The 27,788-nt window shown below is 35.6% G+C and overlaps 18 non-coding genes across 18 annotated transcripts; all 18 read left to right on the plus strand.

Moving 5' to 3' along the window:
• Window positions 1–1,971: 1,971 nt before the first annotated feature.
• TRNAR-ACG (transfer RNA arginine (anticodon ACG)) lies at window positions 1,972–2,044 on the plus strand. The gene has a single exon. It is a non-coding gene; the product is annotated as a tRNA-Arg (tRNA).
• Window positions 2,045–2,630: 586 nt separating this feature from the next.
• On the plus strand, window positions 2,631–2,702 carry TRNAH-GUG (transfer RNA histidin (anticodon GUG)). The gene has a single exon. It is a non-coding gene; the product is annotated as a tRNA-His (tRNA).
• A 427-nt stretch (window positions 2,703–3,129) lies between these two features.
• TRNAR-ACG (transfer RNA arginine (anticodon ACG)) lies at window positions 3,130–3,202 on the plus strand. Its single transcript has one exon. It is a non-coding gene; the product is annotated as a tRNA-Arg (tRNA).
• Window positions 3,203–3,788: 586 nt separating this feature from the next.
• On the plus strand, window positions 3,789–3,860 carry TRNAH-GUG (transfer RNA histidin (anticodon GUG)). Its single transcript has one exon. It is a non-coding gene; the product is annotated as a tRNA-His (tRNA).
• Window positions 3,861–6,018: 2,158 nt separating this feature from the next.
• TRNAR-ACG (transfer RNA arginine (anticodon ACG)) lies at window positions 6,019–6,091 on the plus strand. Its single transcript has one exon. It is a non-coding gene; the product is annotated as a tRNA-Arg (tRNA).
• A 586-nt stretch (window positions 6,092–6,677) lies between these two features.
• TRNAH-GUG (transfer RNA histidin (anticodon GUG)) lies at window positions 6,678–6,749 on the plus strand. The gene has a single exon. It is a non-coding gene; the product is annotated as a tRNA-His (tRNA).
• Window positions 6,750–7,756: 1,007 nt separating this feature from the next.
• On the plus strand, window positions 7,757–7,829 carry TRNAR-ACG (transfer RNA arginine (anticodon ACG)). The gene has a single exon. It is a non-coding gene; the product is annotated as a tRNA-Arg (tRNA).
• Window positions 7,830–8,993: 1,164 nt separating this feature from the next.
• TRNAH-GUG (transfer RNA histidin (anticodon GUG)) lies at window positions 8,994–9,065 on the plus strand. The gene has a single exon. It is a non-coding gene; the product is annotated as a tRNA-His (tRNA).
• A 427-nt stretch (window positions 9,066–9,492) lies between these two features.
• Window positions 9,493–9,565, plus strand: TRNAR-ACG (transfer RNA arginine (anticodon ACG)). The gene has a single exon. It is a non-coding gene; the product is annotated as a tRNA-Arg (tRNA).
• A 587-nt stretch (window positions 9,566–10,152) lies between these two features.
• Window positions 10,153–10,224, plus strand: TRNAH-GUG (transfer RNA histidin (anticodon GUG)). Its single transcript has one exon. It is a non-coding gene; the product is annotated as a tRNA-His (tRNA).
• Window positions 10,225–14,115: 3,891 nt separating this feature from the next.
• TRNAR-ACG (transfer RNA arginine (anticodon ACG)) lies at window positions 14,116–14,188 on the plus strand. Its single transcript has one exon. It is a non-coding gene; the product is annotated as a tRNA-Arg (tRNA).
• A 1,085-nt stretch (window positions 14,189–15,273) lies between these two features.
• TRNAR-ACG (transfer RNA arginine (anticodon ACG)) lies at window positions 15,274–15,346 on the plus strand. Its single transcript has one exon. It is a non-coding gene; the product is annotated as a tRNA-Arg (tRNA).
• A 6,282-nt stretch (window positions 15,347–21,628) lies between these two features.
• On the plus strand, window positions 21,629–21,701 carry TRNAR-ACG (transfer RNA arginine (anticodon ACG)). Its single transcript has one exon. It is a non-coding gene; the product is annotated as a tRNA-Arg (tRNA).
• A 3,393-nt stretch (window positions 21,702–25,094) lies between these two features.
• On the plus strand, window positions 25,095–25,167 carry TRNAR-ACG (transfer RNA arginine (anticodon ACG)). Its single transcript has one exon. It is a non-coding gene; the product is annotated as a tRNA-Arg (tRNA).
• A 506-nt stretch (window positions 25,168–25,673) lies between these two features.
• TRNAY-AUA (transfer RNA tyrosine (anticodon AUA)) lies at window positions 25,674–25,746 on the plus strand. The gene has a single exon. It is a non-coding gene; the product is annotated as a tRNA-Tyr (tRNA).
• Window positions 25,747–26,252: 506 nt separating this feature from the next.
• Window positions 26,253–26,325, plus strand: TRNAR-ACG (transfer RNA arginine (anticodon ACG)). The gene has a single exon. It is a non-coding gene; the product is annotated as a tRNA-Arg (tRNA).
• A 586-nt stretch (window positions 26,326–26,911) lies between these two features.
• On the plus strand, window positions 26,912–26,983 carry TRNAH-GUG (transfer RNA histidin (anticodon GUG)). Its single transcript has one exon. It is a non-coding gene; the product is annotated as a tRNA-His (tRNA).
• Window positions 26,984–27,410: 427 nt separating this feature from the next.
• TRNAH-AUG (transfer RNA histidin (anticodon AUG)) lies at window positions 27,411–27,483 on the plus strand. Its single transcript has one exon. It is a non-coding gene; the product is annotated as a tRNA-His (tRNA).
• Window positions 27,484–27,788: the final 305 nt, after the last annotated feature.

The following is a 27,788-nucleotide window of genomic DNA, read 5'->3' on the forward strand; positions in this document are numbered from 1 at the left end:
AATTCTAGAATTCAGGAAAGAAGAATGTTTGGGCTCTGTCTGAGTAAGTTCATTATATTTTTTAAAGATCTTTTAGCAGTCACAAGGATTATTGTACCTAAAACATTTTTGGGAAACAATCCCTGCAGATAGTGTACAGTCAATTTCCAAAATGTGATTCTGTATATACTTTAATAACCATAAAACTTTAAAACAGGCTCAAAAACAGGAAAGACTCTTCAATTGCTACTAGACACCTGGGACAGTGGTCAATGGATAATGCGTCTGACTATAGATCAGAAGATTGTAGGTTCGACTCCTACCTGGCTCGCTTAAATTGCCATGATTGTATAGTAGTTAGTACTCTGCGTTGTGGCTGCAGCAACCCCATTTCGAAAACGGGTCACAGCATTTTGATTTTGTTTCCCAATCATCCATTTTTTCACAATACTGAATCTTAAGAAAATTTCAGAAAGTAAGCAGATTCTTTGAAGGTGCTTGCACTATTTGTGTTTAATGCTTATTATAAAGCTATCTTAACATGCTTTGAATAATTTAATTGTGAATTATTGTACTAAAGGACTGGGAATTTGACATAAATTCTAGAATTCAGGAAAGAAGAATGTTTGGGCTCTGTCAGAGTAAGTTCATCACATTTTTTAAAGATCTTTTAGCAGTCACAAGGATTATTTTACCTAAAACGTTTTTGGGAAACAATCCCTGCAGATAGTGTACAGTCAATTTCCAAAATGTGATTCTGTATATACTTCAATAACCATAAAATTCTGAAAACAGGCTCAAAAACAGGAAAGACACTTCAATTACTACAAGACACCCGGGACAGTGGGCAATGGATAACGTGTCTGACTATGGATCTGTAGATTGTAGGTTCTACTCCTACCTGGCTTTCTAAAATTGCCGTGATCGTATAGTGGTTAGTACTCTGCGTTGTGGCCAGAGCAACCCCGGTTCGAATCCGGGTCACGGCATTTTGATTTTGTTTCTCAATCATCCATTTTTTCACAATACTGAATCTTAAGAAAATTTCAGAAAGTAAGCAGATTCTTTGAAGGTGCTTTCTCTATTTGTGTTTAATGCTTATTATAAAGCTATCTTAACCTGCTTTGAAAAATTTAATTGTGAATTATTTTACTAAAGGACTGGGAATTTGACATAAATTCTAGAATTCAGGAAAGAAGAATGTTTGGGCTCTGTCTGAGTAAGTTCATTACATTTTTTACAGATCTTTTAGCAGTCACAAGGATTATTGTACCTAAAACATTTTTGGGAAACAATCCCTGCAGATAGTGTACAGTCAATTTCCAAAATGTGATTCTGTATATACTTCAATAACCATAAAACTTTAAAACAGGCTCAAAAACAGGAAAGACTCTTCAATTGTTACAAGACACCAGGGACAGTGGGCAATGGATAACGCGTCTTACTATAGATCAGAAGATTGTAGGTTCGACTCCTACCTGGCTCGCTTAAATTGCCGTGATTGTATAGTAGTTAGCACTCTGCGTTGTGGCTGCAGCAACCCCATTTTGAAAACGGGTCACAGCATTTTGATTTTGTTTCACAATCATCCATTTTTTCACAATACTGAATCTTAAGAAAATTTCAGAAAGTAAGCAGATTCTTTGAAGGTGCTTGCACTATTTGTGTTTAATGCTTATTATAAAGCTATCTTAACATGCTTTGAATAATTTAATTGTGAATTATTGTACTAAAGGACTGGGAATTTGACATAAATTCTGGAATTCAGGAAAGAAGAATGTTTGGGCTCTGTCTGAGTAAGTTCATCACATTTTTTAAAGATGTTTTAGCAGTCACAAGGATTATTTTAAATAAAACGTTTTTGGGAAGCAATCCCTGCAGATAGTGTACAGTCAATTTCCAAAATGTGATTCTGTATATACTTCAATAACCATAAAACTCTGAAAAAAGGCTCAAAAACAGGAAAGACACTTCAATTACTGCAAAACACGTGGGCCAGTGGCGCAATGGATAACGCGTCTGACTACGGATCAGAAGATTGTAGGTTCGACTCCTACCCGGCTCGCTTAAATTGCCGTGATTGTATAGTGGTTAGTACTCTGCGTTGTGGCTGCAGCAACCCCGTTTCGAAAAAGGTTAACAGCATTTTGATTTTGTTTCACAATCATCCATTTTTTCACAATACTGAATCTTAAGAACATTTCAGAAAGTAAGCAGATTCTTTGAAGGTGCTTGCACTATTTGTGTTTACTGTTTATTATAAAGCTATCTTAACATGCTTTGAATAATTTAATTGTGAATTATTGTACTAAAGGACTGGGAATTTGACATAAATTCTGGAATTCAGGAAAGAAGAATGTTTGGGCTCTGTCTGAGTAAGTTCATCACATTTTTTAAATATCTTTTAGCAGTCACAAGGATTATTTTACCTAAAACGTTTTTGGGAAACAATCCCTGCAGATAGTGTACAGTCAATTTCCAAAATGTGATTCTGTATATACTTCAATAACCATAAAATTCTGAAAACAGGCTCAAAAACAGGAAAGACACTTCAAATGCTACAAGACACCTGGGACAGTGGGCAATGGATAACGTGTCTGACTATGGCTCTGTAGATTGTAGGTTCGACTCCTACCTGGCTCGCTTAAATTGCCGTGATCGTATAGTGGTTAGTACTCTGCGTTGTGGCCGCAGCAACCCCGGTTCGAATCCGGGTCTCGGCATTTTGATTTTGTTTCTCAATCATCCATTTTTTCACAATACTGAATCTTAAGAAAATTTCAGAAAGTAAGCAGATTCTTTGAAGGTGCTTGCACTATTTGTGTTTAATGCTTATTATAAAGCTATCTTAACATGCTTTGAATAATTTAATTGTGAATTATTGTAATAATGTACTGGGAATTTGACATAAATTCTAGAATTCAGGAAAGAAGAATGGTTGGGCTTCCTTCTGAGTAAGTTCATCACATTTTTGAAATATCTTTTAGCAGTCACAATTATTATTTTACCTAAAACGTTTTTGGGAAACAATCCCTGCAGATAGTCTACAGTCAATTTCCAAAATGTGATTCTGTATATACTTCAATAACCATAAAACTCTGAAAATAGGCTCAAAAATAGGAAAGACACTTCAATTGCTACAAAACATGTGGGCCAGTGGCGCAATGGATAACGCGTCTGACTACGGATCAGAAGATTGTAGGTTCGACTCCTACCTGGCTCGCTTATATTGCCGTGATCGTATAGTGGTTAGTACTCTGCGTTGTGGCCGCAGCAACCCCGTTTCGTATCCGGGTCACGGCATTTTTATTATGTTTCTCAATCATCCATTTTTTCACAATACTGAATCTTAAGAAAATTTCAGAAAGTAAGCAGATTCTTTGAAGGTGCTTGCACTATTTGTGTTTAATTCTTATTATAAAGCTATCTTAACATGCTTTGAATAATTTAATTGTGAATTATTGTACTAAAGGACTGGGAATTTGACATAAATTCTAGAATTCAGGAAAGAAGAATGTTTGGGCTCTGTCAGAGTAAGTTCATCACATTTTTTAAAGATCTTTTAGCAGTCACAAGGATTATTTTACCTAAAACGTTTTTGGGAAACAATCCCTGCAGATAGTGTACAGTCAATTTCCAAAATGTGATTCTGTATATACTTCAATAACCATAAAATTCTGAAAACAGGCTCAAAAACAAGAAAGACACTTCAATTACTACAAGACACCCGGGACAGTGGGCAATGGATAACGTGTCTGACTATGGATCTGTAGATTGTAGGTTCTACTCCTACCTGGCTCACTAAAATTGCCGTGATCGTATAGTGGTTAGTACTCTGCGTTGTGGCCGCAACAACCCCGGTTCGAATCCGGGTCACGGCATTTTGATTTTGTTTCTCAATCATCCATTTTTTCACAATACTGAATCTTAAGAAAATTTCAGAAAGTAAGCAGATTCTTTGAAGGTGCTTGCACTATTTGTGTTTAATGCTTATTATAAAGCTATCTTAACATGCTTTGAATAACTTCATTGTGAATTATTTTACTAAAGGACTGGGAATTTGACATAAATTCTAGAATTCAGGAAAGAAGAATGTTTGGGCTCTGTCTGAGTAAGTTCATTACATTTTTTAAAGATCTTTTAGCAGTCACAAGGATTATTGTACCTAAAACATTTTTGGGAAACAATCCCTGCAGATAGTGTACAGTCAATTTCCAAAATGTGATTCTGTATATACTTCAATAACCATAAAACTTTAAAACAGGCTCAAAAACAGGAAAGACTCTTCAATTGCTACTAGACACCTGGGACAGTGGTCAATGGATAATGCGTCTGACTATAGATCAGAAGATTGTAGGTTCGACTCCTACCTGGCTCGCTTAAATTGCCATGATTGTATAGTAGTTAGTACTCTGCGTTGTGGCTGCAGCAACCCCATTTCGAAAACGGGTCACAGCATTTTGATTTTGTTTCACAATCATCCATTTTTTCACAATACTGAATCTTAAGAAAATTTCAGAAAGTAAGCAGATTCTTTGAAGGTGCTTGCACTATTTGTGTTTAATGCTTATTATAAAGCTATCTTAACATGCTTTGAATAATTTAATTGTGAATTATTGTACTAAAGGACTGGGAATTTGACATAAATTCTAGAATTCAGGAAAGAAGAATGTTTGGGCTCTGTCAGAGTAAGTTCATCACATTTTTTAAAGATCTTTTAGCAGTCACAAGGATTATTTTACCTAAAACGTTTTTGGGAAACAATCCCTGCAGATAGTGTACAGTCAATTTCCAAAATGTGATTCTGTATATACTTCAATAACCATAAAATTCTGAAAACAGGCTCAAAAACAGGAAAGACACTTCAATTACTACAAGACACCCGGGACAGTGGGCAATGGATAACGTGTCTGACTATGGATCTGTAGATTGTAGGTTCTACTCCTACCTGGCTCACTAAAATTGCCGTGATCGTATAGTGGTTAGTACTCTGCGTTGTGGCCACAGCAACCCCGGTTCGAATCCGGGTCACGGCATTTTGATTTTGTTTCTCAATCATCCATTTTTTCACAATACTGAATCTTAAGAAAATTTCAGAAAGTAAGCAGATTCTTTGAAGGTGCTTGCTCTATTTGTGTTTAATGCTTATTATAAAGCTATCTTAACATGCTTTGAAAAATTTAATTGTGAATTATTTTACTAAAGGACTGGGAATTTGACATAAATTCTAGAATTCAGGAAAGAAGAATGTTTGGGCTCTGTCTGAGTAAGTTCATTACATTTTATAAAGATCTTTTAGCAGTCACAAGGATTATTGTACCTAAAACATTTTTGGGAAACAATCCCTGCAGATAGTGTACAGTCAATTTCCAAAATGTGATTCTGTATATACTTCAATAACCATAAAACTTTAAAACAGGCTCAAAAACAGGAAAGACTCTTCAATTGTTACAAGACACCAGGGACAGTGGGCAATGGATAACGCGTCTGACTATAGATCAGAAGATTGTAGGTTCGACTCCTACCTGGCTCGCTTAAATTGCCGTGATTGTATAGTAGTTAGCACTCTGCGTTGTGGCTGCAGCAACCCCATTTTGAAAACGGGTCACAGCATTTTGATTTTGTTTCACAATCATCCATTTTTTCACAATACTGAATCTTAAGAAAATTTCAGAAAGTAAGCAGATTCTTTGAAGGTGCTTGCACTATTTGTGTTTAATGCTTATTATAAAGCTATCTTAACATGCTTTGAATAATTTAATTGTGAATTATTGTACTAAAGGACTGGGAATTAGACATAAATTCTGGAATTCAGGAAAGAAGAATGTTTGGGCTCTGTCTGAGTAAGTTCATCACATTTTTTAAAGATGTTTTAGCAGTCACAAGGATTATTTTAAATAAAACGTTTTTGGGAAGCAATCCCTGCAGATAGTGTACAGTCAATTTCCAAAATGTGATTCTGTATATACTTCAATAACCATAAAACTCTGAAAAAAGGCTCAAAAACAGGAAAGACACTTCAATTACTGCAAAACACGTGGGCCAGTGGCGCAATGGATAACGCGTCTGACTACGGATCAGAAGATTGTAGGTTCGACTCCTACCTGGCTCGCTTAAATTGCCGTGATTGTATAGTGTTTAGTACTCTGCGTTGTGGCTGCAGCAACCCCATTTCGAAAAAGGTTAACAGCATTTTGATTTTGTTTCACAATCATCCATTTTTTCACAATACTGAATCTTAAGAACATTTCAGAATGTAAGCAGATTCTTTGAAGGTGCTTGCACTATTTGTGTTTAATGTTTATTATAAAGCTATCTTAACATGCTTTGAATAATTTAATTGTGAATTATTGTACTAAAGGACTGGGAATTTGACATAAAATCTGGAATTCAGGAAAAAAGAACGTTTGGGCTCTGTCTGAGTAAGTTCATCACATTTTTTAAAGATCTTTTAGCAGTCACAAGGATTATTTTACCTAAAACGTTTTTGGGAAACAATCCCTGCAGATAGTGTACAGTCAATTTCCAAAATGTGATTCTGTATATACTTCAATAACCATAAAATTCTGAAAACAGGCTCAAAAATAGGAAAGACACTTCAATTGCTACAAGACACCTGGGACAGTGGGCAATGGATAACGTGTCTGACTATGGATCTGTAGATTGTAGGTTCGACTCCTACCTGGCTCGCTTAAATTGCCGTGATCGTATAGTGGTTAGTACTCTGCGTTGTGGCCGCAGCAACCCCGGTTCGAATCCGGGTCTCGGCATTTTGATTTTGTTTCTCAATCATCCATTTTTTCACAATACTGAATCTTCAGAAAATTTCAGAAAGTAAGCAGATTCTTTGAAGGTGCTTGCACTATTTGTGTTTAATGCTTATTATAAAGCTATCTTAACATGCTTTGAATAATTTAATTGTGAATTATTGTACTAAAGTACTGGGAATTTGACATAAATTCTAGAATTCAGGAAAGAAGAATGGTTGGGCTTCCTTCTGAGTAAGTTCATCACATTTTTGAAATATCTTTTAGCAGTCACAATTATTATTTTACCTAAAACGTTTTTGGGAAACAATCCCTGCAGATAGTCTACAGTCAATTTCCAAAATGTGATTCTGTATATACTTCAATAACCATAAAACTCTGAAAATAGGCTCAAAAATAGGAAAGACACTTCAATTACTAGAAAACAAGTGGGCCAGTGGCGCAATAGATAACGCGTCTGACTACGGATCAGAAGATTGTAGGTTTGACTCCTACCTGGCTCGCTTAAATTGCCGTGATCGTATAGTGGTTAGTACTCTGCGTTGTGGCCGCAGCAACCCCGATTTGAATCCGGGTCACGGCATTTTGATTTTGTTTCTCAATCATCCATTTTTTCACAATACTGAATCTTAAGAAAATTTCAGAAAGTAAGCAGATTCTTTGAAGGTGCTTGCACTATTTGTGTTTAATGCTTATTATAAAGCTATCTTAACATGCTTTGAATAATTTAATTGTGAATTATTGTACTAAAGTACTGGGAATTTGACATAAATTCTAGAATTCAGGAAAGAAGAATGGTTGGGCTTCCTTCTGAGTAAGTTCATCACATTTTTGAAATATCTTTTAGCAGTCACAATTATTATTTTACCTAAAACGTTTTTGGGAAACAATCCCTGCAGATAGTCTACAGTCAATTTCCAAAATGTGATTCTGTATATACTTCAATAACCATAAAACTCTGAAAATAGGCTCAAAAATAGGAAAGACACTTCAATTGCTACAAAACACGTGGGCCAGTGGCGCAATGGATAACGCGTCTGACTACGGATCAGAAGATTGTAGGTTCGACTCCTACCTGGCTCGCTTATATTGCCGTGATCGTATAGTGGTTAGTACTCTGCTTTGTGGCCGCAGCAACCCCGTTTCGTATCCGGGTCACGGCATTTTTATTATGTTTCTCAATCATCCATTTTTTCACAATACTGAATCTTAAGAAAATTTCAGAAAGTAAGCAGATTCTTTGAAGGTGCTTGCACTATTTGTGTTTAATTCTTATTATAAAGCTATCTTAACATGCTTTGAATAATTTAATTGTGAATTATTGTACTAAAGGACTGGGAATTTGACATAAATTCTAGAATTCAGGAAAGAAGAATGTTTGGGCTCTGTCAGAGTAAGTTCATCACATTTTTTAAAGATCTTTTAGCAGTCACAAGGATTATTTTACCTAAAACGTTTTTGGGAAACAATCCCTGCAGATAGTGTACAGTCAATTTCCAAAATGTGATTCTGTATATACTTCAATAACCATAAAATTCTGAAAACAGGCTCAAAAACAAGAAAGACACTTCAATTACTACAAGACACCCGGGACAGTGGGCAATGGATAACGTGTCTGACTATGGATCTGTAGATTGTAGGTTCTACTCCTACCTGGCTCACTAAAATTGCCGTGATCGTATAGTGGTTAGTACTCTGCGTTGTGGCCGCAACAACCCCGGTTCGAATCCAGGTCACGGCATTTTGATTTTGTTTCTCAATCATCCATTTTTTCACAATACTGAATCTTAAGAAAATTTCAGAAAGTAAGCAGATTCTTGGAAGGTGCTTGCACTATTTGTGTTTAATGCTTATTATAAAGCTATCTTAACATGCTTTGAATAATTTTATTGTGAATTATTGTACTAAAGGACTGGGAATTTGACATAAATTCTGGAATTCAGGAAAAAAGAATGTTTGGGCTCTGTCTGAGTAAGTTCATCACATTTTTTAAAGATCTTTTAGCAGTCACAAGGATTATTTTACCTAAAACGTTTTTGGGAAACAATCCCTGCAGATAGTGTACAGTCAATTTCCAAAATGTGATTCTGTATATACTTCAATAACCATAAAATTCTGAAAACAGGCTCAAAAACAGGAAAGACACTTCAATTGCTACAAGACACCTGGGACAGTGGGCAATGGATAACGTGTCTGACTATGGATCTGTAGATTGTAGGTTCGACTCCTACTTGGCTCGCTTAAATTGCCGTGATCGTATAGTGGTTAGTACTCTGCGTTGTGGCCGCAGCAACCCCGGTTCGAATCCGGGTCTCGGCATTTTGATTTTGTTTCTCAATCATCCATTTTTTCACAATACTGAATCTTAAGAAAATTTCAGAAAGTAAGCAGATTCTTTGAAGGTGCTTGCACTATTTGTGTTTAATGCTTATTATAAAGCTATCTTAACATGCTTTGAATAATTTAATTGTGAATTATTGTACTAAAGTACTGGGAATTTGACATAAATTCTAGAATTCAGGAAAGAAGAATGGTTGGGCTTCCTTCTGAGTAAGTTCATCACATTTTTGAAATATCTTTTAGCAGTCACAATTATTATTTTACCTAAAACGTTTTTGGGAAACAATCCCTGCAGATAGTCTACAGTCAATTTCCAAAATGTGATTCTGTATATACTTCAATAACCATAAAACTCTGAAAATAGGCTCAAAAATAGGAAAGACACTTCAATTACTAGAAAACAAGTGGGCCAGTGGCGCAATGGATAACGCGTCTGACTACGGATCAGAAGATTGTAGGTTCGACTCCTACCTAGCTCGCTTAAATTGCCGTGATCGTATAGTGGTTAGTACTCTGCGTTGTGGCCGCAGCAACCCCGATTTGAATCCGGGTCACGGCATTTTTATTATGTTTCTCAATCATCCATTTTTTCACAATACTGAATCTTAAGAAAATTTCAGAAAGTAAGCAGATTCTTTGAAGGTGCTTGCACTATTTGTGTTTAATGCTTATTATAAAGCTATCTTAACATGCTTTGAATAATTTAATTGTGAATTATTGTACTAAAGTACTGGGAATTTGACATAAATTCTAGAATTCAGGAAAGAAGAATGGTTGGGCTTCCTTCTGAGTAAGTTCATCACATTTTTGAAATATCTTTTAGCAGTCACAATTATTATTTTACCTAAAACGTTTTTGGGAAACAATCCCTGCAGATAGTGTACAGTCAATTTCCAAAATGTGATTCTGTATATACTTCAATAACCATAAAATTCTGAAAACAGGCTCAAAAACAAGAAAGACACTTCAATTACTACAAGACACCCGGGACAGTGGGCAATGGATAACGTGTCTGACTATGGATCTGTAGATTGTAGGTTCTACTCCTACCTGGCTCACTAAAATTGCCGTGATCGTATAGTGGTTAGTACTCTGCGTTGTGGCCGCAACAACCCCGGTTCGAATCCGGGTCACGGCATTTTGATTTTGTTTCTCAATCATCCATTTTTTCACAATACTGAATCTTAAGAAAATTTCAGAAAGTAAGCAGATTCTTGGAAGGTGCTTGCACTATTTGTGTTTAATGCTTATTATAAAGCTATCTTAACATGCTTTGAATAACTTCATTGTGAATTATTTTACTAAAGGACTGGGAATTTGACATAAATTCTAGAATTCAGGAAAGAAGAATGTTTGGGCTCTGTCTGAGTAAGTTCATTACATTTTTTAAAGATCTTTTAGCAGTCACAAGGATTATTGTACCTAAAACATTTTTGGGAAACAATCCCTGCAGATAGTGTACAGTCAATTTCCAAAATGTGATTCTGTATATACTTCAATAACCATAAAACTTTAAAACAGGCTCAAAAACAGGAAAGACTCTTCAATTGCTACTAGACACCTGGGACAGTGGTCAATGGATAATGCGTCTGACTATAGATCAGAAGATTGTAGGTTCGACTCCTACCTGGCTCGCTTAAATTGCCATGATTGTATAGTAGTTAGTACTCTGCGTTGTGGCTGCAGCAACCCCATTTCGAAAACGGGTCACAGCATTTTGATTTTGTTTCACAATCATCCATTTTTTCACAATACTGAATCTTAAGAAAATTTCAGAAAGTAAGCAGATTCTTTGAAGGTGCTTGCACTATTTGTGTTTAATGCTTATTATAAAGCTATCTTAACATGCTTTGAATAATTTAATTGTGAATTATTGTACTAAAGGACTGGGAATTTGACATAAATTCTAGAATTCAGGAAAGAAGAATGTTTGGGCTCTGTCAGAGTAAGTTCATCACATTTTTTAAAGATCTTTTAGCAGTCACAAGGATTATTTTACCTAAAACGTTTTTGGGAAACAATCCCTGCAGATAGTGTACAGTCAATTTCCAAAATGTGATTCTGTATATACTTCAATAACCATAAAATTCTGAAAACAGGCTCAAAAACAGGAAAGACACTTCAATTACTACAAGACACCCGGGACAGTGGGCAATGGATAACGTGTCTGACTATGGATCTGTAGATTGTAGGTTCGACTCCTACCTGGCTCACCAAAATTGCCGTGATCGTATAGTGGTTAGTACTCTGCGTTGTGGCCACAGCAACCCCGGTTCGAATCCGGGTCACGGCATTTTGATTTTGTTTCTCAATCATCCATTTTTTCACAATACTGAATCTTAAGAAAATTTCAGAAAGTAAGCAGATTCTTTGAAGGTGCTTGCACTATTTGTGTTTAATTCTTATTATAAAGCTATCTTAACATGCTTTGAAAAATTTAATTGTGAATTATTGTACTAAAGGACTGGGAATTTGACATAAATTCTAGAATTCAGGAAAGAAGAATGTTTGGGCTCTGTCAGAGTAAGTTCATCACATTTTTTAAAGATCTTTTAGCAGTCACAAGGATTATTTTACCTAAAACGTTTTTGGGAAACAATCCCTGCAGATAGTGTACAGTCAATTTCCAAAATGTGATTCTGTATATACTTCAATAACCATAAAATTCTGAAAACAGGCTCAAAAACAAGAAAGACACTTCAATTACTACAAGACACCCGGGACAGTGGGCAATGGATAACGTGTCTGACTATGGATCTGTAGATTGTAGGTTCTACTCCTACCTGGCTCACTAAAATTGCCGTGATCGTATAGTGGTTAGTACTCTGCGTTGTGGCCGCAACAACCCCGGTTCGAATCCGGGTCATGGCATTTTGATTTTGTTTCTCAATCATCCATTTTTTCACAATACTGAATCTTAAGAAAATTTCAGAAAGTAAGCAGATTCTTGGAAGGTGCTTGCACTATTTGTGTTTAATGCTTATTATAAAGCTATCTTAACATGCTTTGAATAACTTCATTGTGAATTATTTTACTAAAGGACTGGGAATTTGACATAAATTCTAGAATTCAGGAAAGAAGAATGTTTGGGCTCTGTCTGAGTAAGTTCATTACATTTTTTAAAGATCTTTTAGCAGTCACAAGGATTATTGTACCTAAAACATTTTTGGGAAACAATCCCTGCAGATAGTGTACAGTCAATTTCCAAAATGTGATTCTGTATATACTTCAATAACCATAAAACTTTAAAACAGGCTCAAAAACAGAAAAGACTCTTCAATTGCTACTAGACACCTGGGACAGTGGTCAATGGATAATGCGTCTGACTATAGATCAGAAGATTGTAGGTTCGACTCCTACCTGGCTCGCTTAAATTGCCATGATTGTATAGTAGTTAGTACTCTGCGTTGTGGCTGCAGCAACCCCATTTCGAAAACGGGTCACAGCATTTTGATTTTGTTTCACAATCATCCATTTTTTCACAATACTGAATCTTAAGAAAATTTCAGAAAGTAAGCAGATTCTTTGAAGGTGCTTGCACTATTTGTGTTTAATGCTTATTATAAAGCTATCTTAACATGCTTTGAATAATTTAATTGTGAATTATTGTACTAAAGGACTGGGAATTTGACATAAATTCTAGAATTCAGGAAAGAAGAATGTTTGGGCTCTGTCAGAGTAAGTTCATCACATTTTTTAAAGATCTTTTAGCAGTCACAAGGATTATTTTACCTAAAACGTTTTTGGGAAACAATCCCTGCAGATAGTGTACAGTCAATTTCCAAAATGTGATTCTGTATATACTTCAATAACCATAAAATTCTGAAAACAGGCTCAAAAACAGGAAAGACACTTCAATTACTACAAGACACCCGGGACAGTGGGCAATGGATAACGTGTCAGACTATGGATCTGTAGATTGTAGGTTCTACTCCTACCTGGCTCACCAAAATTGCCGTGATCGTATAGTGGTTAGTACTCTGCGTTGTGGCCACAGCAACCCCGATTCGAATCCGGGTCACGGCATTTTGATTTTGTTTCTCAATCATCCATTTTTTCACAATACTGAATCTTAAGAAAATTTCAGAAAGTAAGCAGATTCTTTGAAGGTGCTTGCTCTATTTGTGTTTAATGCTTATTATAAAGCTATCTTAACATGCTTTGAAAAATTTAATTGTGAATTATTTTACTAAAGGACTGGGAATTTGACATAAATTCTAGAATTCAGGAAAGAAGAATGTTTGGGCTCTGTCTGAGTAAGTTCATTACATTTTTTAAAGATCTTTTAGCAGTCACAAGGATTATTGTACCTAAAACATTTTTGGGAAACAATCCCTGCAGATAGTGTACAGTCAATTTCCAAAATGTGATTCTGTATATACTTCAATAACCATAAAACTTTAAAACAGGCTCAAAAACAGGAAAGACTCTTCAATTGTTACAAGACACCAGGGACAGTGGGCAATGGATAACGCGTCTGACTATAGATCAGAAGATTGTAGGTTCGACTCCTACCTGGCTCGCTTAAATTGCCGTGATTGTATAGTAGTTAGCACTCTGCGTTGTGGCTGCAGCAACCCCATTTTGAAAACGGGTCACAGCATTTTGATTTTGTTTCACAATCATCCATTTTTTCACAATACTGAATCTTAAGAAAATTTCAGAAAGTAAGCAGATTCTTTGAAGGTGCTTGCACTATTTGTGTTTAATGCTTATTATTAAGCTATCTTAACATGCTTTGAATAATTTAATTGTGAATTATTGTACTAAAGGACTGGGAATTTGACATAAATTCTGGAATTCAGGAAAGAAGAATGTTTGGGCTCTGTCTGAGTAAGTTCATCACATTTTTTAAAGATGTTTTAGCAGTCACAAGGATTATTTTAAGTAAAACGTTTTTGGGAAGCAATCCCTGCAGATAGTGTACAGTCAATTTCCAAAATGTGATTCTGTATATACTTCAATAACCATAAAACTCTGAAAAAAGGCTCAAAAACAGGAAAGACACTTCAATTACTGCAAAACACGTGGGCCAGTGGCGCAATGGATAACGCGTCTGACTACGGATCAGAAGATTGTAGGTTCGACTCCTACCTGGCTCGCTTAAATTGCCGTGATTGTATAGTGGTTAGTACTCTGCGTTGTGGTTGCAGCAACCCCATTTCGAAAAAGGTTAACAGCATTTTGATTTTGTTTCACAATCATCCATTTTTTCACAATACTGAATCTTAAGAACATTTCAGAAAGTAAGCAGATTCTTTGAAGGTGCTTGCACTATTTGTGTTTAATGTTTATTATAAAGCTATCTTAACATGCTTTGAATAATTTAATTGTGAATTATTGTACTAAAGGACTGGGAATTTGACATAAATTCTGGAATTCAGGAAAGAAGAATGTTTGGGCTCTGTCTGAGTAAGTTCATCACATTTTTTAAAGATCTTTTAGCAGTCACAAGGATTATTTTACCTAAAACGTTTTTGGGAAACAATCCCTGCAGATAGTGTACAGTCAATTTCCAAAATGTGATTCTGTATATACTTCAATAACCATAAAATTCTGAAAACAGGCTCAAAAACAGGAAAGACACTTCAATTGCTACAAGACACCTGGGACAGTGGGCAATGGATAACGTGTCTGACTATGGATCTGTAGATTGTAGGTTCGACTCCTACCTGGCTCGCTTAAATTGCCGTGATCGTATAGTGATTAGTACTCTGCGTTGTGGCCGCAGCAACCCCGGTTCGAATCCGGGTCTCGGCATTTTGATTTTGTTTCTCAATCATCCATTTTTTCACAATACTGAATCTTAAGAAAATTTCAGAAAGTAAGCAGATTCTTTGAAGGTGCTTGCACTATTTGTGTTTAATGCTTATTATAAAGCTATCTTAACATGCTTTGAATAATTTAATTGTGAATTATTGTACTAAAGTACTGGGAATTTGACATAAATTCTAGAATTCAGGAAAGAAGAATGGTTGGGCTTCCTTCTGAGTAAGTTCATCACATTTTTGAAATATCTTTTAGCAGTCACAATTATTATTTTACCTAAAACGTTTTTGGGAAACAATCCCTGCAGATAGTCTACAGTCAATTTCCAAAATGTGATTCTGTATATACTTCAATAACCATAAAACTCTGAAAATAGGCTCAAAAATAGGAAAGACACTTCAATTGCTACAAAACACGTGGGCCAGTGGCGCAATGGATAACGCGTCTGACTACGGATCAGAAGATTGTAGGTTCGACTCCTACCTGGCTCGCTTATATTGCCGTGATCGTATAGTGGTTAGTACTCTGCGTTGTGGCCGCAGCAACCCCGTTTCGTATCCGGGTCACGGCATTTTTATTATGTTTCTCAATCATCCATTTTTTCACAATACTGAATCTTAAGAAAATTTCAGAAAGTAAGCAGATTCTTTGAAGGTGCTTGCACTATTTGTGTTTAATTCTTATTATAAAGCTATCTTAACATGCTTTGAATAATTTAATTGTGAATTATTGTACTAAAGGACTGGGAATTTGACATAAATTCTAGAATTCAGGAAAGAAGAATGTTTGGGCTCTGTCAGAGTAAGTTCATCACATTTTTTAAAGATCTTTTAGCAGTCACAAGGATTATTTTACCTAAAACGTTTTTGGGAAACAATCCCTGCAGATAGTGTACAGTCAATTTCCAAAATGTGATTCTGTATATACTTCAATAACCATAAAATTCTGAAAACAGGCTCAAAAACAAGAAAGACACTTCAATTACTACAAGACACCCGGGACAGTGGGCAATGGATAACGTGTATGACTATGGATCTGTAGATTGTAGGTTCTACTCCTACCTGGCTCACTAAAATTGCCGTGATCGTATAGTGGTTAGTACTCTGCGTTGTGGCCGCAACAACCCCGGTTCGAATCCGGATCACGGCATTTTGATTTTGTTTCTCAATCATCCATTTTTTCACAATACTGAATCTTAAGAAAATTTCAGAAAGTAAGCAGATTCTTTGAAGGTGCTTGCACTATTTGTGTTTAATGCTTATTATAAAGCTATGTTAACATGCTTTGAATAAATTCATTGTGAATTATTTTACTAAAGGACTGGGAATTTGACATAAATTCTAGAATTCAGGAAAGAAGAATGTTTGGGCTCTGTCTGAGTAAGTTCATTACATTTTTTAAAGATCTTTTAGCAGTCACAAGGATTATTGTACCTAAAACATTTTTGGGAAACAATCCCTGCAGATAGTGTACAGTCAATTTCCAAAATGTGATTCTGTATATACTTCAATAACCATAAAACTTTAAAACAGGCTCAAAAACAGGAAAGACTCTTCAATTGCGACTAGACACCTGGGACAGTGGTCAATGGATAATGCGTCTGACTATAGATCAGAAGATTTTAGGTTCGACTCCTACCTGGCTCGCTTAAATTGCCATGATTGTATAGTAGTTAGTACTCTGCGTTGTGGCTGCAGCAACCCCATTTCGAAAACGGGTCACAGCATTTTGATTTTGTTTCACAATCATCCATTTTTTCACAATACTGAATCTTAAGAAAATTTCAGAAAGTAAGCAGATTCTTTGAAGGTGCTTGCACTATTTGTGTTTAATGCTTATTATAAAGCTATCTTAACATGCTTTGAATAAATTAATTGTGAATTATTGTACTAAAGGACTGGGAATTTGACATAAATTCTGGAATTCGGGAAAGAAGAATGTGTGGGCTCTGTCTGAGTAAGTTCATCACATTTTTTAAAGATCTTTTAGCAGTCACAAGGATTATTTTACCTAAAACGTTTTTGGGAAACAATCCCTGCAGATAGTGTACAGTCAATTACCAAAATGTGATTCTGTATATACTTCAATAACCATAAAATTCTGAAAACAGGCATAAAAACAGGAAAGACACTTCAATTACTACAAGACACCCGGGACAGTGGGCAATGGATCACGTGTCTGACTATGGATCTGTAGATTGTAGGTTCGACTCCTACCTGGCTCGCTTAAATTGCCGTGATCGTATAGTGGTTAGTACTCTGCGTTGTGGCCTCTGCAACCCCGGTTCGAATCCAGGTCACGGCATTTTGATTTTGTTTCTCAATCATCCATTTTTTCACAATACTGAATCTTAAGAAAATTTCAGAAAGTAAGCAGATTCTTTGAAGGTGCTTGCACTATTTGTGTTTAATGCTTATTATAAAGCTATCTTAACATGCTTTGAATAATTTAATTGTGAATTATTGTACTAAAGTACTTGGAATTTGACATAAATTCTAGAATTCAGAAAAGAAGAATGTTTGGGCTCTGTCAGAGTAAGTTCATCACATTTTTTAAAGATCTTTTAGCAGTCACAAGGATTATTTTACCTAAAACTTTTTTGGGAAACAATCCCTGCAGATAGTGTACTGTCAATTTCCAAAATGTGATTCTGTATATACTTCAATAACCATAAAATTCTGAAAACAGGCTCAAAAACAGGAAAGACACTTCAATTACTACAAGACACACGGGACAGTGGGCAATGGATAACGTGTCTGACTATGGATCTGTAGATTGTAGGTTCTACTCCTACCTGGCTCACTTAAATTGCCGTGATCATATAGTGGTTAGTACTCTGCGTTGTGGCCGCAGCAACCCGGTTTGAATCCGGGTCACGGCATTTTGATTTTGTTTCTCAATCATCCATTTTTTCACAATACTGAATCTTAAGAAAATTTCAGAAAGTAAGCAGATTCTTTGAAGGTGCTTGCACTATTTGTGTTTAATGCTTATTATAAAGCTATCTTAACATGCTTTGAATAATTTAATTGTGAATAATTTTACTAAAGGACTAGGAATTTTACATAAATTCTATTATTCAGGAAAGAAGAATGTTTGGGCTCTGTCTGAGTAAGTTCATTACATTTTTGAAAGATCTTTTAGCAGTCACAAGGATTATTGTACCTAAAACATTTTTGGGAAACAATCCCTGCAGATAGTGTACAGTCAATTTCCAAAATGTGATTCAGTATATACTTCAAAACCAATAAAACTTTAAAACAGGCTCAAAAACAGGAAAGACTCTTCAATTGCTACAAGACACCTGGGACAGTGGGCAATAGATAACACGTCTGACTATAGATCAGAAGATTGTAGGTTCGACTCCTACCTGGCTCGCTTAAATTGCCGTGATTGTATAGTAGTTAGTACTCTGCGTTGTGGCTGCAGCAATCCCATTTCGAAAACGGGTCACAGCATTTTGATTTTGTTTCACAATCATCCATTTTTTCACAATACTGAATCTTAAGAAAATTTCAGAAAGTAAGCAGATTCTTTGAAGGTGCTTGCACTATTTGTGTTTAATGCTTATTATAAAGCTATCTTAACATGCTTTGAATAATTTAATTGTGAATTATTGTACTAAAGGACTGGGAATTTGACATAAATTCTGGAATTCAGGAAAGAAGAATGTTTGGGTTCTGTCTGAGTAAGTTCATCAAATTTTTTAATGATCTTTTAGCAGTCACAAGGATTATTTTACCTAAAACGTTTTTGGGAAGCAATCCCTGCAGATAGTCTACAGTCAATTTCCAAAATGTGATTCTGTATATACTTCAATAACCATAAAACTCTGAAAAAAGGCTCAAAAACAGGAAAGACACTTCAATTACTACAAAACACGTGGGCCAGTGGCGCAATGGATTATGCGTCTGACTACGAATCAGAAGATTGTAGGTTCGACTCCTACCTGGCTCGCTTAAATTGCCCTGATCGTATAGTGGTTAGTACTCTGCATTGTGGCCGCAGCAACCCCGGTTCGAATCTGGGTCACGGCATTTTGATTTTGTTTCACAATCATCCATTTTTTCACAATACTGAATCTTAAGAAAATTTCAGAAAGTAAGCAGATTCTTTGAAGGTGCTTGCACTATTTGTGTTTAATGCTTATTATAAAGCTATCTTAACATGCTTTGAATAATTTAATTGTGAATTATTGTACTAAAGGACTGGGAATTTGACATAAATTCTAGAATTCAGGAAAGAAGAATGTTTGGGCTCTGTCAGAGTAAGTTCATCACATTTTTTAAAGATCTTTTAGCAGTCACAAGGATTATTTTACCTAAAACGTTTTTGGGAAACAATCCCTGCAGATAGTGTACAGTCAATTTCCAAAATGTGATTCTGTATATACTTCAATAACCATAAAATTCTGAAAACAGGCTCAAAAACAGGAAAGACACTTCAATTACTACAAGACACCCGGGACAGTGGGCAATGGATAACGTGTCTGACTATGGATCTGTAGATTGTAGGTTCTACTCATACCTGGCTCACTAAAATTGCCGTCATTGTATAGTGGTTAGTACTCTGCGTTGTGGCCGCAGCAACCCCGGTTTGAATCCGGGTCACGGCATTTTGATTTTGTTTCTCAATCATCCATTTTTTCACAATACTGAATCTTAAGAAAATTTCAGAAAGTAAGCAGATTCTTTGAAGGTGCTTGCACTATTTGTGTTTAATGCTTATTATAAAGCTATCTTAACATGCTTTGAATAATTTAATTGTGAATTATTGTACTAAAGGACTGGGAATTTGACATAAATTCTGGAATTCAGGAAAGAAGAATGTTTGGGCTCTGTCTGAGTAAGTTCATCACATTTTTTAAAGATCTTTTAGCAGTCACAAGGATTATTTTACCTAAAACGTTTTTGGGAAACAATCCCTGCAGATAGTGTACAGTCAATTACCAAAATGTGATTCTGTATATAGTTCAATAACCATAAAATTCTGAAAACAGGCTCAAAAACAGGAAAGACACTTCAATGACTACAAGACACCCGAGACAGTGGGCAATGGATAACGTGTCTGACTATGGATCTGTAGATTGTAGGTTCGACTCCTACCTGGCTCGCTTAAATTGCCGTGATCGTATAGTGGTTAGTGCTCTGCGTTGTGGCCGCTGCAACCCCGGTTCGAATCCAGGTCACGGCATTTTGATTTTGTTTCTCAATCATCCATTTTTTCACAATACTGAATCTTATGAAAATTTCAGAAAGTAAGCAGATTCTTTGAAGGTGCTTGCACTATTTGTGTTTAATGCTTATTATAAAGCTATCTTAACATGCTTTGAATAATTTAATTGTGAATTATTTTACTAAAGGACTAGGAATTTGACATAAATTCTATTATTCAGGAAAGAAGAATGTTTGGGCTCTGTCTGAGTAAGTTCATTACATTTTTGAAAGATCTTTCAGCAGTCACAAGGATTATTGTACCTAAAACATTTTTAGGAAACAATCCCTGCAGATAGTGTACAGTCAATTTCCAAAATGTGATTCTGTATATACTTCAATAACCCTAAAATTCTGAAAACAGGCTCAAAAACAGGAAAGACACTTCAATTACTACAAGACACACGGGACAGTGGGCAATGGATAACGTGTCTGACTATGGATCTGTAGATTGTAGGTTTTATTCCTACCTGGCTCACTTAAATTGCCGTGATCCTATAGTGGTTAGTACTCTGCGTTGTGGCCGAAGCAACCCCGGTTCGAATCCAGGTCACGGCATTTTGATTTTGTTTCTCAATCATCCATTTTTTCACAATACTGAATCTTAAGAAAATTTCAGAAAGTAAGCAGATTCTTTGAAGGTGCTTGCACTATTTGTGTTTAATGCTTATTATAAAGCTATCTTAACATGCTTTGAATAATTTAATTGTGAATAATTTTACTAAAGGACTAGGAATTTGACATAAATTCTATTATTCAGGAAAGAAGAATGTTTGGGCTCTGTCTGAGTAAGTTCATTACATTTTTGAAAGATCTTTCAGCAGTCACAAGGATTATTGTACCTAAAACATTTTTAGGAAACAATCCCTGCAGATAGTGTACAGTCAATTTCCAAAATGTGATTCTGTATATACTTCAATAACCATAAAACTTTAAAACAGGCTCAAAAACAGGAAAGACTCTTCAATTGCTACAAGACACCTGGGACAGTGGGCAATGGATAACGCGTCTGACTATAGATCAGAAGATTGTAGGTTCGACTCCTACCTAGCTCACTTAAATTGTCATGATCGTATAGAGGTTAGTACTCTGCGTTGTGGCCGCAGCAACCCTGGTTCGAATCCGGGTCACGGCATTTTGATTTTGTTTCTCAATCATCCATTTTTTCACAATACTGAATCTTAAGAAAATTTCAGAAAGTAAGCACATTCTTTGAAGGTGCTTGCACTATTTGTGTTTAATGCTTATTATAAAGCTATCTTAACATGCTTTGAATAATTTAATTATGAATTATTTTACTAAAGGACTAGGAATTTGACATAAATTCTACATTTCAGGAAAGAAGAATATTTGGGCTCTGTCTGAGTAAGTTCATTACATTTTTGAAAGATCTTTTAGCAGTCACAAGGATTATTGTACCTAAAACGTTTTTGGGAAACAATCCCTGCAGATAGTGTACAGTCAATTTCCAAAATGTGATTCTGTATATACTTCAAAACCAATAAAACTTTAAAACAGGCTCAAAAACAGGAAAGACTCTTCAATTACTACAAAACACGTGGGCCAGTGGCGCAATGGATAACGCGTCTGACTACGGATCAGAAGATTGTAGGTTCGACTCCTACCTGGCTCGCTTAAATTGCCGTGATTGTATAGTAGTTAGTACTCTGCATTGTGGCTGCAGCAACCCCATTTCGAAAACGGGTCACAGCATTTTGATTTTGTTTCACAATCATCCATTTTTTCACAATACTGAATCTTAAGAAAATTTCAGAAAGTAAGCAGATTCTTTGAAGGTGCTTGCACTATTTGTGTTTAATGCTTATTATAAAGCTATCTTAACATGCTTTGAATAATTTAATTGTGAATTATTGTACTAAAGGACTGGGAATTTGACATAAATTCTAGAATTCAGGAAAGAAGAATGTTTGGGCTCTGTCAGAGTAAGTTCATCACATTTTTTAAAGATCTTTTAGCAGTCACAAGGATTATTTTACCTAAAACGTTTTTGGGAAACAATCCCTGCAGATAGTGTACAGTCAATTTCCAAAATGTGATTCTGTATATACTTCAATAACCATAAAATTCTGAAAACAGGCTCAAAAACAGGAAAGACACTTCAATTACTACAAGACACCCGGGACAGTGGGCAATGGATAACGTGTCTGACTATGGATCTGTAGATTGTAGGTTCTACTCATACCTGGCTCACTAAAATTGCCGTCATTGTATAGTGGTTAGTACTCTGCGTTGTGGCCGCAGCAACCCCGGTTTGAATCCGGGTCACGGCATTTTGATTTTGTTTCTCAATCATCCATTTTTTCACAATACTGAATCTTAAGAAAATTTCAGAAAGTAAGCAGATTCTTTGAAGGTGCTTGCACTATTTGTGTTTAATGCTTATTATAAAGCTATCTTAACATGCTTTGAATAATTTAATTGTGAATTATTGTACTAAAGGACTGGGAATTTGACATAAATTCTGGAATTCAGGAAAGAAGAATGTTTGGGCTCTGTCTGAGTAAGTTCATCACATTTTTTAAAGATCTTTTAGCAGTCACAAGGATTATTTTACCTAAAACGTTTTTGGGAAACAATCCCTGCAGATAGTGTACAGTCAATTACCAAAATGTGATTCTGTATATAGTTCAATAACCATAAAATTCTGAAAACAGGCTCAAAAACAGGAAAGACACTTCAATGACTACAAGACACCCGAGACAGTGGGCAATGGATAACGTGTCTGACTATGGATCTGTAGATTGTAGGTTCGACTCCTACCTGGCTCGCTTAAATTGCCGTGATCGTATAGTGGTTAGTGCTCTGCGTTGTGGCCGCTGCAACCCCGGTTCGAATCCAGGTCACGGCATTTTGATTTTGTTTCTCAATCATCCATTTTTTCACAATACTGAATCTTATGAAAATTTCAGAAAGTAAGCAGATTCTTTGAAGGTGCTTGCACTATTTGTGTTTAATGCTTATTATAAAGCTATCTTAACATGCTTTGAATAATTTAATTGTGAATTATTTTACTAAAGGACTAGGAATTTGACATAAATTCTATTATTCAGGAAAGAAGAATGTTTGGGCTCTGTCTGAGTAAGTTCATTACATTTTTGAAAGATCTTTCAGCAGTCACAAGGATTATTGTACCTAAAACATTTTTAGGAAACAATCCCTGCAGATAGTGTACAGTCAATTTCCAAAATGTGATTCTGTATATACTTCAATAACCCTAAAATTCTGAAAACAGGCTCAAAAACAGGAAAGACACTTCAATTACTACAAGACACACGGGACAGTGGGCAATGGATAACGTGTCTGACTATGGATCTGTAGATTGTAGGTTTTATTCCTACCTGGCTCACTTAAATTGCCGTGATCCTATAGTGGTTAGTACTCTGCGTTGTGGCCGAAGCAACCCCGGTTCGAATCCAGGTCACGGCATTTTGATTTTGTTTCTCAATCATCCATTTTTTCACAATACTGAATCTTAAGAAAATTTCAGAAAGTAAGCAGATTCTTTGAAGGTGCTTGCACTATTTGTGTTTAATGCTTATTATAAAGCTATCTTAACATGCTTTGAATAATTTAATTGTGAATAATTTTACTAAAGGACTAGGAATTTGACATAAATTCTATTATTCAGGAAAGAAGAATGTTTGGGCTCTGTCTGAGTAAGTTCATTACATTTTTGAAAGATCTTTCAGCAGTCACAAGGATTATTGTACCTAAAACATTTTTAGGAAACAATCCCTGCAGATAGTGTACAGTCAATTTCCAAAATGTGATTCTGTATATACTTCAATAACCATAAAACTTTAAAACAGGCTCAAAAACAGGAAAGACTCTTCAATTGCTACAAGACACCTGGGACAGTGGGCAATGGATAACGCGTCTGACTATAGATCAGAAGATTGTAGGTTCGACTCCTACCTAGCTCACTTAAATTGTCATGATCGTATAGAGGTTAGTACTCTGCGTTGTGGCCGCAGCAACCCTGGTTCGAATCCGGGTCACGGCATTTTGATTTTGTTTCTCAATCATCCATTTTTTCACAATACTGAATCTTAAGAAAATTTCAGAAAGTAAGCACATTCTTTGAAGGTGCTTGCACTATTTGTGTTTAATGCTTATTATAAAGCTATCTTAACATGCTTTGAATAATTTAATTATGAATTATTTTACTAAAGGACTAGGAATTTGACATAAATTCTACATTTCAGGAAAGAAGAATATTTGGGCTCTGTCTGAGTAAGTTCATTACATTTTTTAAAGATCTTTTAGCAGTCACAAGGATTATTGTACCTAAAACATTTTTGGGAAACAATCCCTGCAGATAGTGTACAGTCAATTTCCAAAATGTGATTCTGTATATACTTCAATAACCATAAAACTTTAAAACAGGCTCAAAAACAGGAAAGACTCTTCAATTGCTGCAAGACACCTGGGACAATGGGCAATGGATAACGCGTCTGACTATAGATCAGAAGATTGTAGGTTCGACTCCTACCTAGCTCACTTAAATTGTCATGATCGCATAGAGTTTAGTACTCTGCGTTGTGGCCGCATCAACCCCGGTTCGAATTCGAGTCACAGCATTTTGATTTTGTTTCTCAATCATCCATTTTTTCACAATACTGAATCTTGAGAAAATTTCAGAAAATAAGCAGATTCTTTGAAGGTGCTTGCACTATTTGTGTTTAATGATTATTATAAAGCTATCTTAACATGCTTTGAATAAATTAATTGTGAATTATTGTACTAAAGGACTGGGAATTTGACATAAAGTCTGGAACTAAGGAAAGAAGAATGTTTGGGCTCTGTCTGAGTAAGTTCATTACATTTTTGAAAGATCTTTTAGCAGTCACAAGGATTATTGTACCTAAAACGTTTTTGGGAAACAATCCCTGCAGATAGTGTACAGTCAATTTCCAAAATGTGATTCTGTATATACTTCAAAACCAATAAAACTTTAAAACAGGCTCAAAAACAGGAAAGACTCTTCAATTACTACAAAACACGTGGGCCAGTGGCGCAATGGATAACGCGTCTGACTACGGATCAGAAGATTGTAGGTTCGACTCCTACCTGGCTCGCTTAAATTGCCGTGATTGTATAGTAGTTAGTACTCTGCATTGTGGCTGCAGCAACCCCATTTCGAAAACGGGTCACAGCATTTTGATTTTGTTTCACAATCATCCATTTTTTCACAATACTGAATCTTAAGAAAATTTCAGAAAGTAAGCAGATTCTTTGAAGGTGCTTGCACTATTTGTGTTTAATGCTTATTATAAAGCTATCTTAACATGCTTTGAATAATTTAATTGTGAATTATTGTACTAAAGGACTGGGAATTTGACATAAATTCTGGAATTCAGGAAAGAAGAATGTTTGGGCTCTGTCTGAGTAAGTTCATCACATTTTTTAAAGATCTTTTAGCAGTCACAAGGATTATTTTACCTAAAACGTTTTTGGGAAGCAATCCCTGCAGATAGTGTACAGTCAATTTCCAAAATGTGATTCTGTATATACTTCAATAACCATAAAACTCTGAAAAAAGGCTCAAAAACAGGAAAGACACTTCAATTACAACAGGGCACCTGGGCCAGTGGCGCAATGGATAACGCGTCTGACTATAGATCATAAGATTGTAGGTTCGACTCCTACCTGGCTCGCTTAAATTGCCGTGATTGTATAGTAGTTAGTACTCTGCGTTGTGGCTGCAGCAATCCCATTTCGAAAACGGGTCACATCATTTTGATTTTGTTTCACAATCATCCATTTTTTCACAATACTGAATCTTAAGAAAATTTCAGAAAGTAAGCAGATTCTTTGAAGGTGCTTGCACTATTTGTGTTTAATGCTTATTATAAAGCTATCTTAACATGCTTTGAATAATTTAATTGTGAATTATTGTACTAAAGGACTGGGAATTTGACATAAATTCTGGAATTCAGGAAAGAAGAATGTTTGGGCTCTGTCTGAGTAAGTTCATCACATTTTTTAATGATCTTTTAGCAGTCACAAGGATTATTTTACCTAAAACGTTTTTGGGAAGCATTCCCTGCAGATAGTGTACAGTCAATTTCCAAAATGTGATTCTGTATATACTTCAATAACCATAAAACTCTGAAAAAAGGCTCAAAAACAGGAAAGACACTTCAATTACTACAAAACACGTGGGCCAGTGGCGCAATGGATAATGCGTCTGACTACGGATCAGAAGATTGTAGGTTCGACTCCTACCTGGCTCGCTTAAATTGCCATGATTGTATAGTAGTTAGTACTCTGCGTTGTGGCTGCAGCAACCCCATTTCGAAAACGGGTCACAGCATTTTGATTTTGTTTCACAATCATCCATTTTTTCACAATACTGAATCTTAAGAAAATTTCAGAAAGTAAGCAGATTCTTTGAAGGTGCTTGCACTATTTGTGTTTAATGCTTATTATAAAGCTATCTTAACATGCTTTGAATAATTTAATTGTGAATTATTGTACTAAAGGACTGGGAATTTGACATAAATTCTGGAATTCAGGAAAGAAGAATGTTTGGGCTCTGTCTGAGTAAGTTCATCACATTTTTTAAAGATCTTTTAGCAGTAACAATGATTATTTTACCTAAAACGTTTTTGGGAAACAATCCCTGCAGATAGTGTACAGTCAATTACCAAAATGTGATTCTGTATATACTTCAATAACCATAAAATTCTGAAAACAGGCTCAAAAACAGGAAAGACACTTCAATTGCTACAAGACACCCGGGACAGTGGGCAATGGATAACGTGTCTGACTATGGATCTGTAGATTGTAGGTTCGACTCCTACCTGGCTCGCTTAAATTGCCGTGATCGTATAGTGGTTAGTACTCTGCGTTGTGGCCGCAGCAACCCCGGTTCGAATCCGGGTCACGGCATTTTGATTTTGTTTCTCAATCATCCATTTTTTCACAATACTGAATCTTAAGAAAATTTCAGAAAGTAAGCAGATTCTTTGAAGGTGCTTGCACTATTTGTGTTTACTGCTTATTATAAAGCTATCTTAACATGCTTTGAATAATTTAATTGTGAATTATTGTACTAAAGTACTGGGAATTTGACATAAATTCTAGAATTCAGGAAAGAAGAATGGTTGGGCTTCCTTCTGAGTAAGTTCATCACATTTTTGAAATATCTTTTAGCAGTCACAATTATTATTTTACCTAAAACGTTTTTGGGAAACAATCCCTGCAGATAGTCTACAGTCAATTTCCAAAATGTGATTCTGTATATACTTCAATAACCATAAAACTCTGAAAATAGGCTCAAAAACAGGAAAGACACTTCAATTACTACAAAACACGTGGGCCAGTGGCGCAATGGATAACGCATCTGACTATGGATCAGTAGATTGTAGGTTCGACTCCTACCTGGCTCGCTTAAATTGCCGTGATTGTATAGTAGTTAGTACTCTGCGTTGTGGCTGCAGCAACCCCATTTCGAAAACGGTTCACAGCATTTTGATTTTGTTTCACAATCATCCATTTTTTCACAATACTGAATCTTAAGAAAATTTCAGAAAGTAAGCAGATTCTTAGAAGGTGCTTGCACTATTTGTGTTTAATGCTTATTATAAAGCTATCTTAACATGCTTTGAATAATTTAATTGTGAATTATTGTACTAATGTACTGGGAATTTGACATAAATTCTAGAATTCAGGAAAGAAGAATGTTTGGGCTTCC

The sequence above is a fragment of the Taudactylus pleione genome, unplaced genomic scaffold (genome assembly GCF_031769625.1).
Source record: "Taudactylus pleione unplaced genomic scaffold, aTauple2 ptg000551l, whole genome shotgun sequence".
In the NCBI taxonomy this organism is placed as follows: Eukaryota; Metazoa; Chordata; class Amphibia; order Anura; family Myobatrachidae; genus Taudactylus; species Taudactylus pleione.